The sequence below is a fragment of the Pristiophorus japonicus genome, chromosome 3 (genome assembly GCF_044704955.1).
Source record: "Pristiophorus japonicus isolate sPriJap1 chromosome 3, sPriJap1.hap1, whole genome shotgun sequence".
NCBI classification, from domain to species: Eukaryota; Metazoa; Chordata; class Chondrichthyes; family Pristiophoridae; genus Pristiophorus; species Pristiophorus japonicus.
In genome coordinates, this window is record NC_091979.1 from 24,640,399 (window position 1) to 24,660,274 (window position 19,876).

At 47.3% G+C, this 19,876-nt stretch overlaps 1 protein-coding gene and 1 long non-coding RNA gene across 3 annotated transcripts in view; one reads left to right on the top strand and one right to left on the bottom strand.

Moving 5' to 3' along the window:
* adcy5 (adenylate cyclase 5) overlaps positions 1-19,876 on the bottom strand; it is a 531,201-nt gene that overhangs the window by 198,521 nt on the left and 312,804 nt on the right. The window lies entirely within an intron of this gene.
* The window catches only part of LOC139259689 (uncharacterized), a 180,907-nt gene that overhangs the window by 111,695 nt on the left and 49,336 nt on the right, over positions 1-19,876 (top strand). For both annotated transcript variants that reach the window (XR_011592633.1, XR_011592632.1), the window contains exon 2: positions 15,354-15,415. This is a non-coding gene — a long non-coding RNA (uncharacterized lncRNA). The remainder of the gene's footprint in view (positions 1-15,353; positions 15,416-19,876) is intronic.

The window sequence follows — 19,876 nt, forward strand, 5'->3', positions numbered from 1 at the left end:
AATTAACAGGTTTAAGGTGATTGTCAAACGAGCCAGAGGTGACATGAGGAAAAATCTTTCTGCGCAACGAGTGGTTAGGATTTAGAGCGCACTTCCTGATGGGGCAGTGGATACAAATTCAATAGTAGCTTTCAAAAGGGAATCGGATAAATACTTGAAGGAGAAAAAGATTGCAGGGATATGGGGAAAGAGGAGGGGGGTGGCATTAATTGCTCTTCGAAAGAGCAGATTCAATGGGCCGAATGGCCTCCATTTATGCTGTACTTTTTCTTATTGGTTCCTGGGACGTGGGCGTTTGATTGGATGACTCCTGACTCTCAGTCAAACGGGCTTTCCCCCCACCATCTCCAATATTTTTTATAATTAATAAACAAGTATTCTCCACAGGTGCTCAGGAGATCAATCTCTACTTCCTTCAGCCTCCAGGACAACCCTGGAGGGTTAGCAACCTCTCGCCAGGCTAACATCCTCGCTAGTTGGGAAGGGGGAGGAGTCTCCCGTCCTCCGCTTTGACCGATCTGGCGCCCCCTTGTGCCGGCAGAGGGAAGCCCATTGGAATCTTGGCGCCGACGTTTCTAACCGTCGCTTTTACATAAGAACATAACATAACATAAGAATTAGGAGCAGGTGTAGGCCATTCGGCCCCTCGAGCCCACTCTGCGATTTGATGAGATCATGGCTGATCTTCTACCTCAATCTTCCTATCCCTTGATCCCCTTAATATCCAAAAATCCATCGATCTCTGTCTTGAATATAGAAACATAGAAACATAGAAAATAGGTGCAGGAGTAGGCCATTCGGCCCTTCGAGCCTGCACCGCCATTCAATGAGTTCATGGCTGAACATGCAACTTCAGTACCCCATTCCTGCTTTCTCGCCATACCCCTTGATCCCCCGAGTAGTAAGGGCCACATCTAACTCCCTTTTGAATATATCTAACGAACTGGCCTCAACAACTTCCTGTGGTAGAGAATTCCACAGGTTCACCACTCTCTGGGTGAAGAAGTTTCTCCTCATCTCGGTCCTAAATGGCTTACCCCTTATCCTTAGACTGTGATCCCTGGTTCTGGACTTCCCCAACATTGGGAACATTCTTCCTGCATCTAACCTGTCTAAACCCGTCAGAATTTTAAATGTTTCTATGAGATCCCCTCTCATTCTTCTGAACTCCAGTGAATACAAGCCCAGTTGATCCAGTCTTTTTTGATATGTCAGTCCCGCCATCCCGGGAATCAGTCTGGTGAACCTTCGCTGCACTCCCTCAAAAGCAAGAATGTCCTTTCTCAAGTTAGGAGACCAAAACTGTACACAATACTCCAGGTGTGGCCTCACCAAGGCCCTGTACAACTGTAGTAGCATCTCCCTGCCCCTGTACTCAAATCCTCTCGCTATGAAGGCCAACATGCCATTTGCTTTCTTAACCACCTGCTGTACCTGCATGCCAACCTTCAATGACTGATGTACCATGACACCCAGGTCTCGTTGCATCTCCCCTTTTCCTAATCTGTCACCATTCAGATAATAGTCTGTCTCTCTGTTTTTAATACCAAAGTAGATAACCTCACATTTATCCACATTATACTTCATCTGCCATGCATTTGCCTACTCACCTAACCTATCCAAGTCACTCTGCAGCCTCATACTCAAAGACCGAGCCTCCACAGCCCTCTGGGGTAGAGAATTCCAAAGATTCACCACCCTCTGAGTGAAGAAATTTCTCCTCATCTCAGTCGCCTTATTCTGAGACTGTGACCCCTGGTTCTTGACTCCCCAGCCAGAGGGAAACATCCCCCCTGCATCTAGCCTGTCAAGCCCTGTGAGAATTTTATACATTTCATTACATGTCCAACACTACATCATGCAGAGAGAGAACTTGTCCCCTGCACTTAGCAATTATCACCTCAGTCACTCAGTGCCTGGGAACTGTTGAACGTGTGAACGCTAACAACTATTATTTATCTGATGTGTATTTTATAAACTGAGAGAGAGAGGGAGAGAAAAGTTCTCGACGCAATGGAAACCATCAATCTCCCGTCTGGCTGTCAGAACAACTTAGATTTATAAGCAGGAGCTTCTGGGGCCTACTGCTCCAGAGAAAGCTACAGGAGCCAAACGGGCACCAAAGTTACGAGACAACCCTGAGGTGGGAATGTTTGACATTATGGCTGACGATAATTACCGAACAACAGCGAATGGGCTTGCGTGACGCTATCATAGGATCATAGAACCATTACAGAAGGAGGCCATTCGGCCCATTGTGTCCGTGCCGGCTGACAAAGAGCTGTCCGGCCTAATCCCACCTTCCAGCTCTAGGTCCGTAGCCCTGTAGGTTACGGCTCTTTAAGTGCACATCCAAGTACTTTTTAAATGTGGTGAGGGTTTCTGCCTCTACCACCCTTTCAGGCAGTGCGTTCCAGACCCCCACCACCCTCTGGGTGAAGAAACGTTTCCTCATCTCCCCTCTAATCCTTTTACCAACTACTTTAAATCTATGCCCTCTGGTTATTTGATCCCTCTGCTAAGGGAAATAGGTCGTTCCTATACACTCTGGCTAGGCCCCTCAAAGGTTTATACACCTCAATTAAATCTACCCTCAGCCTCCTCTGTTCCAAGGAAAACAACTCCAGCCTATCCATCTTTTCTCATAGCTAAAATTTTACAGTCCTGGAAACATCCTCATAAATCTCCTCTGTACCCTCTCCAATGCAATCACATTTTTCCTGTAATATGGTGACCAGAACTACACGCAGTACTCTAGCTGTGACCTAACCAGTGCTGTATACAGTTCGAGCATAACCTCCTTGCTCTTGTATTCGATGCCTCAGCTAATAAAGGAAAGCATTCCATATGCCTTTTTAACTACCTTATCGACCTGTCCTGCTAACTGATAGAGAATACAAGCAAGTTGTTAAGTTGGGAGAAACACAGACAGCAGTTAGATGTGTATATATGAACTGGCATGGTGCATTAGGCCATCAATCACACTTGACATCTCAGGATTTTGGGCTGAGAGCCAAACATGGGTTAACAACACATACTGTTGAATCAATTGAGCCAATAAGATCAAAGGGGGCGGGTTCATTGTTGTAAGTTGATCCAGGTATAACTTCAGCCATTTTAGCCATGTGCTGCCAGTATAACAAAGACTTGGCATGCTGCCAAGAAGCTTGTTGCTGCTGCTGAAATAAAGAGTTATTTTAAATTACAACCGGAAATACAAAAGAACATAAGAACATAAGAACATAAGAATGAGGAACAGGAGTAGGCCATCCAGCCCCTCGAGCCTGCTCCGCCATTCAACAAGATCATGGCTGATCTGGCCGTGAACTCAGCTCCACTTACCCGCCCGCTCCCCATAACCCTTAATTCCCTTATTGATTAAAAATCTATCTATCTGTGATTTGAATACATTCAATGAGCTAGCCTCAACTGCTTCCTTGGGCATAGAATTCCACAGATTCACAACCCTCTGGGAGAAGAAATTCCTTCTCAACTCGGTTTTAAATTGGCTCCCCCGTATTTTGAGGCTGTACCCCCTGTTCTCCCCGACCAGTGGAAACAACCTCTCTGCCTCTATCTTATCTATCCCTTTCATTATTTTAAATGTTTCTATAAGATCACCCCTCATCCTTCTGAACTCCAACGAGTAAAGACCCAGTCTACTCAATCTATCATCATAAGGTAACCCCCTCATCTCCGGAATCAGCCTAGTGAATCGTCTCTGTACCGCCTCCAAAGCTAGTATAGCCTTCCTTAAGTAAGGTGACCAAAACTGCACGCAGTACTCCAGGTGCGGCCTTACCAATACCCTGTACAGTTGCAGCAGGACCTCCCTGCTTTTGTATTCCATCCCTCTCGCAATGAAGGCCAACATTCCATTCGCCTTCCTGATTACCTGCTGCACCTGCAAACTAACTTTTTGGGATTCATGCACAAGGACCCCCAGGTCCCTCTGCACCGCAGCATGTTGTAATTTCTCCCCATTCAAATAATATTCCCTTTTACTGTTTTTTTTCCCCAAGGTGGATGACCTCATTTTCCGACATTGTATTCCATCAGCCAAACCTTCGCCCATTCGCTTAATCTATCTAAATCTCTTTGCAGCCTCTCTGTGTCCTCTACACAACCCGCTTTCCCACTAATCTTTGTGTCATCTGCAAATTTTGTTACACTACACTTTGTCCCCTCTTCCAGGTCATCTATGTATATTGTAAACAGTTGTGGTCCCAGCACCGATCCCTGTGCCACACCACTAACCACCGATTTCCAACCTGAAAAGGACCCATTTATCCCAACTCTCTGCTTTCTGTTCGCCAGCCAATCCTCTATCCATGCTAATACATTTCCTCTGACTCTGCGTACCTTTATCTTCTGCAGTAATCTTTTTTTGTGGCACCTTATCGAATGCCTTTTGAAAATCTAAATACACCACATCCATCGGTATACCTCTATCCACCATGCTCGTTATATCCTCAAAGAATTCCAGTAAATTAGTTAAACATGATTTCCCCTTCATGAATCCATGCTGCGTCTGCTTGATTGCACTATTCCTATCTAGATGTCCCGCTATTTCTTCCTTAATGATAGCTTCAAGCATTTTCCCCACTACAGATGTTAAACTAACCGGCCGATAGTTACCTGCCTTTTGTCTGCCCCCTTTTTTAAACAGAGGCGTTATATTAGCTGCTTTCCAATCCGCTGGTACCTCCCCAGAGTCCAGAGAATTTTGGTAGATTATAACAAATGCATCTGATAGTGATAGTGATTATCTCAAGGTCCTCCCTTCCCACATTCCCGTGACCAGCAATTTTTGGCATGGTTTTTGTGTTCTAAGAAACAATCCCGTATGCATTCTATGAATTCCTCCTCCAGGCTACCCCGTACGATTTGATTTGACCAATCAATATGTAGGTTAAAATCCCCCATGATTACTGCCGTTCCTTTTTCACATGCCTCCATTATTCCCTTGATTATTGCCCGCCCCACCGTGAAGTTATTATTTGGGGGCCTATAAACTACGCCCACCAGTGACTTTTTCCCCTTACTATTTCTAATCTCCACCCACAATGATTCAACATTTTGTTCATTAGAGCCAATATTGTCCCTCACAACTGCTGATATCATCCTTTATTAACAGAGCTACCCCACCTCCTTTCCCTTCTTGTCTTTCCGAATTGTCAGATACCCCTGTATGTTTAATTCCCAGTCTTAGCCACCCTGCAACCACGTTTCTGTAATGGCCACCAAATCATACCCATTTGTAATGATTTGTGCCATCAACTCATTTACTTTATTTCGAATGCTGCGTGTGTTTAGGTAGAGTGTTTTAATACTAGCTTTTAAACCATGATTTTTAGTTTTGACCCCTCCTGCAGCCCCTTTATATTCAGTGGCCTTTTTTGTTTTTGCCTTGGGTTTCTCTGCCCTCACTTTTACTCATCTCCTTTCTGTCTTTTGCTTTTGTCTCCTTTTTATTTCCCTCTGTCTCCCTGCATTGGTTCCCATCCCCCTGACATATTAGTTTAACCCATCCCCAACAGCACTAGCAAACACTCCCCCTCGGACATTGGTTCCAGTCCTGCCTAGGTGCAGACCGTTCGGTTTGTACTGGTCCCAGCTCCCCCAGAACCGGTTCCAATGCCCCAGGAATTTGAATCCCTCTCTGCTGCACCACTGCTCAAGCCACGTATTCATCTGAGCTATCCTGCGATTCCTACTCTGACCAGCATGTGGCACTGGTAGCAATCCTGAGATTACTACTTTTGAGGTCCTACATTTTAATTTAGCTCCTAGCTCCTTAAATTCGTCTCGTAGGACCTCATCCCTTTTTTTACCTATATCGTTGGTACCAATGTGCACCACGACAACTGGCTGTTCACCCTCCATTTTCAGAATGTCCTGCACCCGCTCCGAGACATCCTTGACCCTTGCACCAGGGAGGCAACATACCATCCTGGAGTCTCGGTTGCGGCCGCAGAAACGCCTATCTATTCCCCTTACAATCGAATCCCCTATCACTATCGCTCTCCCACTCTTTTTCCTGCCCTCCTGTGCAGCAGAGCCAGCCACGGTGCCATGAACTTGGCTGCTGCTGCCCTTCCCTGATGAGTCATCCCCCTCAACAGTACTCAAAATGGTGTATCTGTTTTGCAGGGGGATGACCGCAGGGGACCCCTGCACTACCTTCCTTGCACTGCTCTTCCTGCTGGTCTTCCATTCCCTAGCTGGCTGTGGACCCTTCACCTGCGGTAAGACCAACTCGCTACACGTGCTACTCACGTCATTCTCAGCATCGTGGATGCTCCAGAGTGAATCCACCCTCAGCTCCAACTCCGCAACGTGGTCTGTCAGGAGCTGGAGGCGGATACACTTCCCGCACACGTAGTCGTCAGGGACACCGGAAGTGTCCCTGAGTTCTCACATGGTACAGGAGGAGCATTGCACGTGCCCGAGCTCTCCTGCCATGACTTAACCCTTAGATACACTTAAATTGGCATCAACAATGCTAAAGTTTACTCACTGATACAGAAGAGAAAAAAGAAAAACTAATCACCAATCACCAGCCAATCACTTATCCCCTTGGCTATGGCGTCACCTTTATGTTTCTTTCCACTTCTTTTTTGCCTTCTCCCTGTAGCTGCACCGGCTCGCCTCTCGCCGACCCCGGAACTCACGCCTCTCCACGCACCTCCTCACGCTGCTCACGACTACCGCCGCGTTGGGCCTTTTTTTAGGCCTCTCGCCGACCCCGGCGATTCGAATCTCATTGAGAATTAAGAGGTCTAACGTACCTTTAAGGATCCGTGGACATGCACTCCAAGGTTCCTCCGTTCCACCACACCTCTCAGTATCCTCCCATTTATTGTGAATCCTCCCATTCCTTGGTCATTTTAATGGACGAGTTGACAGTTTGGTGTCAACGGGATAGTAAGAACATAAGAACATAAGAAATAGGAGCAGGCCACCTGGCCCCTCCAGCCTGCTCCGCCATTCAATACGATCATGGCTGATCCGATCATGGACTCAGGTCCACTTCCCTGCCCGCTCCCCATAACCCTTTATAATTAAAATGGTGGCGAGGAGAGCCGGATGAACACGTTGACCCATTAGCGTCGAGATTCAGCAGAGTTCTGTGCCGTACATTTCTATGATTCTATGACCCTGAAATTGCGGTCGGAGGCTTCCCGCAGGCAATTGCCTCCGACCGGAGAATTTTTACGAATCTGTCTGATGGTCCAGGAGGCGCCCTGGATTCCGGTGGGGAGGCCTTCTCTTCCCGCGCTGCGAAGCGTGCTCCCGTCCTCCAGGTTCCCACGGAGACGGTGCAGTCACGTGTGACTGCTCAGCCAATCAGATACAGTATTCCACAGCTTTCCCATTAATAGCAATGGGAACTCCGTATCTACAAGTTCTCATCGCTATTAATGGGAAAGAAAAACAAACACATGCGAATAAAAAATAAAAAACAGACCTCACATAATTAAAATTAATTGAAATTAAAGTTAATAAATGTCTTGGAAAAAAACAATATTTTTCTGATTATTTTTAATGTTTTGTAATTCGGGTTAAAAATAAACTTACCTTAGTGGGCAGAGTTTTTAAACAATAAAATTTGTTTATTTAATGTAATTTTATTGCGTTTATGTCTGTTTTTAAACTCTTGTGCCTGTAAAAGTACGCTATGCGCCTGCTTTTTCAGGCGCAAGAATTTTGAGGATATTTGCTGGACAAGATATGTGTAAATCCCGCAATCTTGCCCTGGCAAATGTCCTCGCTCCCGATCTGCGTTGGATCTGTCCAACTCCAACTTGAAAGATCGGAAATGCCGGTTTTTAGCGCCTGCGCATTGTGCGCCGAAAACCGGCTTTTCCGATGCCTTCCCGGGTCGGTACACACTCCATACGGACCGGGGGAAGCCGCGATTTCCAGGCGTAGGAGTAGGTGCGGACCGAAAGGCAGCGGTGAGGGTAATGGGAGCCGCGATGGGTGCGGGTCGTGGAGAGGTTACGGTACTGGATTAGCAACGTCACAGGTTCGTGCGTTCAAATGCCGCCCTGGCATCAACCCGGTGGATGGAACTGCTGGTCAGGATTCCTCTGGCAGCGTTATCGGCCAACGAACCAGAGGGGAGACGAGGAGAACCTCTATTTTAACGCGACGCGTTGTTGTGATCTGGGACGGGCTGCCTGAAAGGGCGGTGGAAGCAATTGGATATATACTTGAAAAAGGGGAAAAAAAAATTGAAGGGCTAAGGGGAAAAAAGAGACTAATTGTATTGTGCAAAGATCCAGCACTGGAACTGGAAGACTTTATTGCCGATTTGGACAGAACGTTAGAAAGTATTTGGGGAAGAGGGCAAGCCAGGGCCTCGTTCAGCTGCATGAAGAAATTATACCGTCAACAAAATTCTACTGCATTGGGGGGGGGTCAGCCGATATTGGTTGCTCAAGGCTGGGGGCGGGGCTTAAATCTTCTGAGGCAGAGGGAGACGTGTGCTGCCCATTGAGCCAAGCTGACACAACAGCAACAACTTGTATTTATATAGCGCCTTTCACGCTTTGAAACGTCCCAAGGTGCTTCACAGGAGTCTTATGAGGTAAAAAAAAATTGACAAAGAGCCACATAAGTAGAAATTAGCGCAGGTGACCAAAGAGATATGTTTTGAGGACCGCCTTGAAGGAGGAAAGAGAGGTAGAGAGGCGGAGAGGTTTAGGGAGGGAGCTCCAGAGCTTGGGGGCCTAGACAACAGAAGGCACGGCCACCAATGGTTGAGCGATTATAATCAGGGATGCTCAAGAGGGCAGAATTAGAGGAGCGCAGACATCTCGGGGTGGGGGGGGGAGTGTGGTTTGTGAGGCTGGAGGAGATTACAGAGATAGGGAGGGTCGAGGCCATGGAGGGATTTGAAAATAAGGATGAGAATTTTGAAATCAAGGGGTTGCTTAACCAATGTATGTCAGCGGGCACAGGGGTGATGGGTGAGCAGGACTTGGTGCGAGTTAGGAAATGTGCGGCTGAATTTTGGATCACCTTTAGTTTATGTAGGGTAGAATAAGAACATAAACATAAGAATTAGGAACAGGAGTAGGCCATCTAGCCCCTCGAGCCTGCTCCGCCATTCAACAAGATCATGGCTGATCTGGCCGTGGACTCAGCTCCACTTACCCGCCTGCTCCCCATAACCCTTAATTCCCTTATTGGTTAAAAATCTATCCATCTGTGATTTGAATACATTCAATGAGCCAGCCTCAACTGCTTCCTTGGGCAGAGAATTCCACAGATTCACAACCCTCTGGGAGAAGAAATTCCTTCTCAACTCGGTTTTAAATTGGCTCCCCCGTATTTTGAGGCTGTGCCCCCTAGTTCTAGTCTCCCCGACCAGTGGAAACAACCTCTCTGCCTCTATCTTGTCGATCCCTTGCATTATTTTAAATGTTTCTATAAGATCACCCCTCATCCTTCTGAACTGCAACGAGTAAAGACCCAGTCTACTCAATCTATCATCATCAGGTAACCCCCTCATCTCCGGAATCAGCCGAGTGAATCGTCTCTGTACCCCCTCCAAAGCTAGTATATCCTTCCTTAAGTAAGGTGACTAAAACTGCATGCAGTACTGCAGGTGCGGCCTCACCAATACCCTGTACAGTTGCAGCAGGACCTCCCTGCTTTTGTACTCCATCCCTCTCGCAATGAAGGCCAACATTCCATTCGTCTTCCTGATTACCTGCTGCACCTGCCAACTAACTTTTTGGGATTCATGCACAAGGACCCCCAGGTCCCTCTGCACCGCAGCATGTTGTAATTTCTCCCCATTCAAATAATATTCCCTTTTACTGTTTTTTTTCCAAGGTGGATGACCTCACATTTTCCGACATTGTATTCCATCTGCCAAACCTTAGCCCATTCGCTTAACCTATCTAAATCTCTTTGCAGCCTCTCTGTATCCTCAACACAACCCGCTTTCCGACAAACCTTTGTGTCTTCTGCAAATTTTGTTACACTACACTCTGTCCCCTCTTCCAGGTCATCTAGGTATATTGTAAACAGTTGTGGTCCCAGCACCGATCACTGTGGCACACCACTAACCATTGATTTCCATAAGAACATAAGAATTAGGAACAGGAGTAGGCCATCTAGCCCCTCGAGCCTGCTCCGCCATTCAACAAGATCATGGCTGATCTGGCAGTGGACTCAGCTCCACTTACCCGCCGTCTCCCCGTAACCCTTAATTCCCTTATTGGTTAAAAATCTATCTATCTGTGACTTGAATACCTTCAACTGCTTCCTTGGGCAGAGAATTCAACAGATTCACAACCCTCTGGGAGAAGAAATTCCTTCTCAACTCAGTTTTCAATTGGCTCCCCCGTATTTTGAGGCTGTGCCCCCGAGTTCTAGTCTCCCCTACCAGTGGAAACAACCTCTCTGCCTCTATCTTGTCTATCCCTTTCATGATTTTAAATGTTTCTATAAGATCACCCCTCATCCTTCTGAACTCCAACGAGTAAAGACCCAGTCTGCTCAATCTATCATCATACAGAGAGACCTGGGTGTGCTTGTGCACAAATCTTTGAAGGTGGCAAGACAGGTTAACAAAGCAGCTAATAAAGCATCTGGGATCCTGGGCTTAATAAATAGAGGCACAGGACTGAATTTTAATGGTTGGGCTGGATGCTCTTTACCTTTCCGCCATTGTTCATTGTTCATAGGTTTATTTGTAACCTTCAGAGCTGCTGACCGAGGGCCGTGTGGCTCTTTGTTGGCCGGCGCGGACACAATGGGCCAAAATGGCCTCCTTCTGCGCTGTACATAGAAACATAGAAAATAGGTGCAGGAGTAGGCCATACGACCCTTCGAGCCTGCACCACCATTCAATAAGATCATGGCTGATCATTCACCTCAGTACCCCTTTCCTGCTTCCTCTCCATACCCCTTGATCCCTTTAGCCGTAAGGGCCATATCTAACTCCCTCTTGAACATATCCAATGAACTGGCATCAACAACTCTCTGCTGTAGGGAATTCCACAGGTTAACAACTCTCTAAGTGAAGATGTTTCTCCTCATCTCAGTCCTAAATGGCTTACCCCTTAACCTTAGACTATGTTCCCTGGTTCTGGACTTCCCCAACATCGGGAACATTCTTCCTGCATCTAACCTGTCCAGTCCCGTCAGAATTTTATATATTTCTATGAGATCCCCTCTCATCCTTCTGAACTCCAGTGAATACTAGTAGATTTCTCTGTTTCTATGTTTCTAAGAGATTTACTAGAATGGTTCCAGGGATGAGGGATTACAGTTACAAAGATATACTAGAGCAGCTGGGGTTGTTCTCCTTAGAGCAGTGAAGGCCAAGAGAAATTATGACAGAGATGTTTAAAATCATGAAGGGTTTAGATAGAGTAAATAAAGAGAGACTTTATCCAATGGCTGAAGGGTCAATAACCAGAGGGCACAGATTTAAGGGGATTGGCAAAAGAATCAGAGGCGACATGAGGCAAAACTTTTTACGCAACGAGTGACCTGAGAGGGTGGTGGATACAAATTCAATAACAGCCTTCAACAGGGAATTGGATAAATACTCGTAGCAGAAAACATTGTGGGGATGTGGAGAAAGAGCGACGGCGTGAGATTAACTGGATTGTTCTTCGAAAGAGGCGGCAAAGACTTGATGGGCCAAATGGCCTCCTTCTGCGCTGTACTATTCTATGATTCTATGATTCTATAAGGTAACCCCCTCATCTCCGGAATCAGCCGAGTGAATCGTCTCTGTATCCCCTCCAAAGCTAGTATATCCTTCCTTAAGTAAGGTGACCAAAACTGCACGCAGTACTCCAGGTGTGGCCTCACCAATACCTTGTACAGTTGCAGCAGAACCTCCCTGCTTTTGTACTCCATCCCTCTTGCAATGAAGGCCAACATTCCATTCGCCTTCCTGATTACCTGCTGCACCTGCAAACTAACTTTTTGGGATTCATGCACAAGGACCCCCAGGTCCCTCTGCACCGCAGCATGTTGTAATTTCTCCCCATTCAAATAATATTCCCCTTTACTGTTTTTTTCCCCAAGGTGGATGACCTCACACTTTCCGACATTGTATTCCATCTGCCAAACCTTCGCCCATTCGCTTAACCTATCCAAATCTCTTTGCAGCCTCTCTGTGTCCTCTACACAACCCGCTTTCTCACTAATCTTAGTGTCATCTGCAAATTTTGTTACACTACACTCTGTCCCCTCTTCCAGGTCATCTATGTATATTGTAAACAGTTGTGATCCCAGCACCGATCCCTGTGGCACACCACTAACCACCGATTTCCAACCCGAAAAGGACCCATTTATCCCAACTCTCTGCTTTCTGTTTGCCAGCCAATTCTCTATCCATGCTAATACATTTCCTCTGACTCTGCGTACCTTTATCTTCTGCAGTAACCTTTTGTGTGGCACCTTATCGAATGCCTTTTGGAAATCTAAATACACCACATCCATCGGTACACCTCTCTCCACCATGCTCGTTATATCCTCAAAGAATTCCAGTAAATTAGTTAAACATGATTTCCCCTTCATGAATCCATGCTGCGTCTGCTTGATTGCACTATTCCTATCTAGATGTCCCGCTATTTCTTCCTTAATGGTAGCTTCAAGCATTTTCCCCACTACAGATGTTAAACTAACCGGCCTATAGTTACCTGCCTTTTGTCTGCCCCCTTTTTTAAACAGAGGCGTTATATTAGCTGCTTTCCAATCCGCTGGTACCTCCCCAGAGTCCAGAGAATTTTGGTAGATTATAACAAATGCATCTGATAGTGATAGTGATTATCTCAAGGTCCTCCCTTCCCACATTCCCGTGACCAGCAATTTTTGGCATGGTTTTTGTGTCTTCCACTCTGAAGACCGAAGCAAAATAATTGTTTAAGGTCTCAGCCATTTCCACATTTCCCATTATTAAATCCCCCTTCTCATTTTCTAAGGGACCAACATTTACTTTAGTCACTCTTTTCCGTTTTATATATCGGTAAAAGCTTTTACTATCTGTTTTTATGTTTTGTGCAAGTTTACTTTCGTAATCTATCTTTCCTTTCTTTATTGCTTTCTTAGTCATTCTTTGCTGTCGTTTAAAATTTTCCCAATCTTCTAGTTTCTCACTAACCTTGGCCACCTTATACGCATTGGTTTTTAATTTGATACTCTCCTTTATTTCCTTGGTTATCCACGGCTGGTTACCCCTTCTCTTACCACCCTTCTTTTTCACTGGAATATATTTTTGTTGAGCACTATGAAAGAGCTCCTTAAAAGTCCTCCACTGTTCCTCAATTGTGCCACCATTTAGTCTGTGTTTCCAGTCTACTTTAGCCAACTCTGCCCTCATCCTACTGTAGTCCCCTTTGTTTAAGCATAGTACGCTCGTTTGAGACACTACTTCCTCACCCTCAATCTGTATTACAAATTCAACCATACTGTGATCACTCATTCCGAGAGGATCTTTTACTAGGAGATCGTTTATTTTTCCTGTCTCATTACACAGGACCAGATCTAAGATAGCTTGCTCCCTTGTAGGTTCTGTAACATACTGTTCTAAGAAACAATCCCGTATGCATTCTATGAATTCCTCCCCCAGGCTACCCCGTGCGATTTGATTTGACCAATCGATATGTAGGTTAAAATCCCTCATGATTACTGCCGTTCCTTTTTCACATGCCTCCATTATTCCCTTGATTATTGCCCGCCCCACCGTGAAGTTATTATTTGGGGGCCTATAAACTACGCCCACTAGTGACTTTTTCCCCTTACTATCTCTAATCTCCACCCACAATGATTCAACATTTTGTTCATTAGAGCCAATATCGTCTCTCACAACTGCCCTGATATCATCCTTTATTAACAGAGCTATCCCACCTCCTTTCCCTTCTTGTCTATGTTTCCGAATTGTCAGGTACCTCTGTATGTTTAATTCCCAGTCTTGGCCACCCGGCAACCACGTTTCTGTAATGGCCACCAAATCATACCCATTTGTAATGATTTGTGCCGTCAACTCATTTACTTTATTTCGAATGCTGCGTGCGTTTAGGTAGAGTGTTTTAATACTAGTTTTTAAACCATGATTTTTAGTTTTGACCCCTCCTGCAGCCGCTTTATATTCATACATATTGTCCCTTCCTATCACCTTGTGGTTTACACTTACCCCAGTGCTACTCTGCTCTGTTGCCTCCTGCCTTTTGCATTCTTTCTTGGGGTCCTGTTCATGTGAGCTCTCACCCATTCTAACTAGCTCAGAGCCCTCTCCTGGGTTCCGAATATTCCTTGCATTGAAGTACCGAGCTTTCATGCTTGCCTTTTTATTACACTTTGACCCTTTAGAATTTTGCTGTGCAGTGGCCCTTTGTTTTTTGCCTTGGGTTTCTCTGCCCTCCACTTTTACTCATCTTCTTTCTGTCTTTTGCTTCTGTCTCCATTTTGTTTCCCTCTGTCTCCCTGCATTGGTTCCCATCCCCCTGCCATATTAGTTTAACTCCTCCCCAACAGCACTAGCAAACACTCCCCCGAGGACATTGGTTCCGGTCCTGCCCAGATGCAGACCGTCCGGTTTGTACTGGTCCCACCTCCCCCAGAACCGGTTCCAATGCCCCAGGAATTTGAATCCCTCCCTGCTGCACCACTGCTCAAGCCACGTATTCATCTGAGCTATCCTGCGATTCCTACTCTGACAAGCACGTGGCACTGGTAGCAATCCCGAGATTACTACTTTTGAGGTCCTATATTTTAATTTAGCTCCTAGCTCCTTAAATTCGTCTCGTAGGACCTCATCCCTTTTTTTACCTATATCGTTGGTACCAATGTGCACCACGACAACTGGCTGTTCACCCTCCCTTTTCAGAATGTCCTGCACCCGCTCCGAGACATCCTTGACCCTTGCACCAGGGAGGCAACATACCATCCTGGAGTCTTGCGGCCGCAGAAACGCCTATCTATTCCCCTTATAATTGAATCCCCTATCACTATCGCTCTCCCACTCTTTTTCCTGCCCTCCTGTGCAGCAGAGCCAGCCACGGTGCCATGAACTTGGCTGCTGCTGCCCTCCCCTGAGGCCAGCCAGGAGTGCGCTGGAATAGTCAAGTCTAGAGGTAACAAAGGCATGGATGAGGGTTTCAGCAGTGGATGAGCTGAGGCAGGGGCGGAGACGGGCGATGTTACGGAGGTGGAAATAGGCGTTCTTAGTTATGCCGCCAATAAGTGGTCGAAAGCTCATTTCAGGGTCAAATATGACACCAAGGTTGCCACAGTCTGGTTCAGCCTCAGCCAGAAGTTGGGGAGAGGGAGCGACATAATGATAAAGCTAATCATTTCTGTTCTTTACCATACAGTAATGCTTCCTTAAGGCCATGGCTGTGCAACTGTGGAACATACTGGAGCAAAACAGCAGAAGGTAATTCACGTGACTTAATAATTTAGCGAACATTGCTGTGTTAATGCAGTAACCTTAAATATTTCAGTTCCATCCCATGAGCACAGCTGTCTGATTAATTGGGTTTTACTGTGAGGAACCTTTCACCAGAGTTTGTTTCTCCAATAATGTCCTTATTGAACATAATCACATTAATTGCTTTATGACAAGAGGTCGAAGGTTGCTGCCATGCCAAAGCCAGAGGGCTTCATGTTGATCGTGGAAACACACTCCGGGCTTCATGTTGAGTGAGTGCCGTGACTCCCTTGGGTATGGCTCGCATCCATGATACCCGCAATCACTTTAGACAGGCCTCTGGAAGGAACCAAACACCAGGAAGCTTTCTCTGAGCGGACTAAAGCAGTGAAAGGCACATTCTGGACAAGTGCAAGGTATGGGAGTGGAGGCAGCAATCCTGGAACTATCTCAGGAACAGTTGGCTGCTGGGATGGTGGGGAGGGATTATATCGGGTCCTTCTGGATGGACAAGTAAGGATGGACCAAATGGCCTTCTTCGTCTGTATCAGTATTGTGATCAAAAAAAGACTTGCACTTACATAGCGCCTTTCACGACCACCGGACGTCTCAGTGCTTTACAGGCACTTTTTGGAGTGCAGTCACTGTTGTAATGTGGGAAACGCGGCAGCATATTGCGCACAGCAAGCTCCCACAAACAGCAATGTGACAATGACCGGATAATCTGTTTTTTAGTGATGTTGATTGAGGGATAAATATTGGTCAGGACATCGGGGATAACTCCCCTGCTCTTCTTCGAAATAGTTCCATGGGATCTTTTCCGTCCACTTGAGAGAGAAGACGGGGCTTTGGTTTAACGTCTCATCCGAAAGACGGCACCTCTGACAGTGCAGCACTCCCTCAGCACTGCACTGGGAGCGTCAGCCTGGATTTTTCTGCTCCAGTCTCTGAAGGGAGACTTGAACCCACAACCTTCTGACTCAGAGGTGAGTGTGTTATCCACTGAACCACTGGCTAATAAGATTAACATCCTGCTAATTGCTTAGCAATCAAGCTCGTTTTGCTCCATGCGACCTTCCAATCAAGGAAGTGAAACTTCAGGATGTTTCGGTCATAATAAAAACAGAAAATGCTGAAAATCTCAGCGGGTCAGACAGCACCTGTGGAGAGAAAAACAGAGTTAACGTTTCAGCTCTGACGAAGGGTCGTTGACCCGAAACGTTAACTCTGTTTGTTTCTGTCATGTATGTACATGCTGTTTGTAGCCACCAGATGGTGTCATTGTTGGAGCCACTGAGCAGCACGCACATGGTGCTGCTCTGGTATAAAAGGCCAGCCATTTTGTGAGTCAGGCACTTTGGGCCGTAATAAAGCAGAGCCAAAGGTGTACTTAGATTCAGTTAAACAGTACTCAGTTTGTACCTTTATTACATACGTAACAGTTTCTCGCTCCACAGATGCTGCCTGACCCGCTGAGATTTCCAGCATTCTCTGTTTTTATTTCAGATTCCAGCATCCGCGGTATTTTGCTTTTGTATTGGATGTTAAGGTCATCTGTGCTGAGAACGTGTCCCAGTTACAGCACGAGGTGGCGTTCAGAGCATGACTTAAGCAACTTCTGATACCGGGGAGGGGTAAAGGACCTCGTTACCTGTGCCATCGTCATATCCTCAACACTGGAGTATGGACACTGGGGTGAGGTGCTGGGAAGGGAGGGTAGCCAGCGAATGTGGGACTGTCCCCCTCAAGCAAGAGTCAACACTCTCGGGAAAACTATGGGAAGAAAGGAAAGAGAGCTGGGAGTATTCCCGTTGGAAATGCGTTTTGTGGCTGCTCTGTCTCATATCATCACAGACAGTCCCTCGAAATCGAGGAAGACTTGCTTCCACTCTAAAAGTGAGTTCTCAGGTGACTGTACAGTCCAATACGGGAATTACAGTCTCTACCACAGGTGGTGTTGTGTATTGCTCTGGTACATTAAATGTATTGTAAGTACTATGCCACACCACAGAGGGCGCTGCGGTGGGAAACCCTGGTAGTACCTGTAACAAAGGCTATATAAGGCTGACCACCACACCTGTGGGGCACTCTGGAGCTGAACAATAAAGGACTAAGGTCACAGCAGTTAGACTTACACCAGACCGTGTGGAGTCAGTGATTTGTGAGCTACATACACCACATTGGCGACGAGGAAGCGGACGAACTCCACGTAACCATGGCTACTCTGGGCTCGCTAAAGGATTTTACCGTGGGCAATGATTGGGAGGCCTTTACGGAAAGGCTCGAGTACTACTTCACAGCAAACGATCTGACGGAGGACACGAACGCACTGAGAGAGAAGCGTAAGGCGATATTGCTCTCCAGTTGTGGAGATGAGGTTTACGGTCTCGTCAGGGATTTGCTGGCACCTGGGAGCGCCAGGGACAAGTCATACGAGGAGCTGACTGAACTCATTCGTGACCAGCTGAAACCGAAGGAGAACATCCTCACGGCCAGATACAAATTTTACCATCACTGCAGACCTGAGGGCCAGGGTGTCACCAAATATGCTGCAAACCTCAGGAGACTCGCGGCGCCGTGTGATTTTGGCGCACACCTTGACGAGGCGTTGCGGGATGTTTTCGTTATGGGGATTGGCCACGAGGGCCTCCTTCACAAGCTGCTGGCCATGGAACCCACAGTCACTCTGACAAAGGCCATCACCATCAGCCGGGCATATATGACCTCGACTTGCAGCACCAAGCAAATGATCCACACAGTCTCGAACCCGGCAGGCACTGTCCACAGGATAGCGCCCACCACGGACAAAACTGCAGAACGTGGCTTTGCCCGGGGCAGAGAGCACGGACCTCGGGATCCTGGAACTCAGAGTCTGCCGAGGGGGGCCAATCAAGCAGCACCATGCTGGTGTTGTGGAGGAAGCCATGGGGCTCACCGGTGCAGGTTTGCGGAGTACACGTGCAATACCTGCCACGTTAAAGGCCACCTTCAGCGTATGTGTAAAAGAAATCGGACTCACCGTGTGGCTGAGGAGATGGGGGATGATCCACTGTTCAGCGAGGAGCAGGCAGAAGAAGATGAGGTGCTTGGACTGTATACGTGCACCGACGATTCGCCCCCAGTGATAATGGAAGTAAAAATTGACAGAGTCCCTGTGAGTATGGCAGTGGATACGGGATCGGGTCCGTCGTTGATGAGTCAGAGAACTTTTGATAAACTGTGGATTAACCCGGCTGCACGACCCAAGCTGGTCCCGGTCACGGCGAAGCTGCGTACCTACACCAAGGAACTGATACCTGTTCTCGGCAGAGCGATGGTGCAGGTATCTCACGGGGGCGAGACGCACGGTTTACCTCTGTGGGTCATTGCAGGTGATGAGCCGACACTCCTCGGCAGAAGATGGATGGGAAAGGTCCGTGGGAGCTGGGAAGACTTCTTCAGCCCACCCCCCCCCCCCCCCACCCCACAGACTGCTGCCCCCCGGGTTTCCAAAGGGCAGCGGCAACCGAGCTGGAGCTAGAGCAGCAGCCCAGAACTCCTGGCCCCAAGCAATCCTGCAGCCTCAGCCTCCACCCAAGGCTACAGGTGCGGGCCCATTGCTGGGGTACGGGCCGGCGGGGCGCTGAGGGCGAGAAGCGGGAGGCCCATCGATGGCTGGGGAGGACCCACGCAGCGGAACAGTCGGGGGGCGGCAGCGGCCGCGATGCTGGCGGCCACGGAGGCAGCGGGAGAGGCGGCCACGGCGGGAGCTGTAACGAAACGCCGCGCCGGGTTTGAGCGCGCCAGCATCGAGTAAGTCCAGCATCAGCGCCAGAAGAAGAGGATCGTGATAAAATGCCTGAAACCTTTCCCCAAAATTCCCTCTCCCCACCTCCTGTGTTTCCCTTTCCCTCCTTCCATGTTTCTTCTTCTTCTTTCTCGGCCAGCTGATCACAAGATGGCGGCGCCCAACGGAAGCCTTGTGGGAGCCACAAGGTGGCGTCTTAAAAGGGAAATGCTCCCGGGTGTCTTAAAAGGGCCTCACACCACTGCGGTCCCCACATAAAGACTTTTGGACTTTTGTAAGGCTAGAGCGAGCCTAAGTGTGCCATGTGAATGTAGGATGATGGATTTATGACAAGAAATAATATTTTAATGCTGGGTGGTCACTGTGTTTAAAACAATGGACATGAATTGCGAATTTTGACAAGAGTTAATATTTCAATGCTAAATGGTCACTGTGTTTAAATTCAGGGGATTCTAGCAATGGCTTTTTGAAATGGGGGGGCAGTGATGTTGTGTATTGCTGTGGTACATTAAATGTATGATAAGTACAATGGTGCACCACAGAGGGCGCTGTGGTGGGAGACCTGAAATTACCTGCACGAGGCAGTATAAAGGCTGCCCACCACACCTGTAGGGCACTCTGGAGCTGTTCAATAAAGGACTAAGGTCACAGCAGTTAGATCAACACCAGACCGTGTGGAG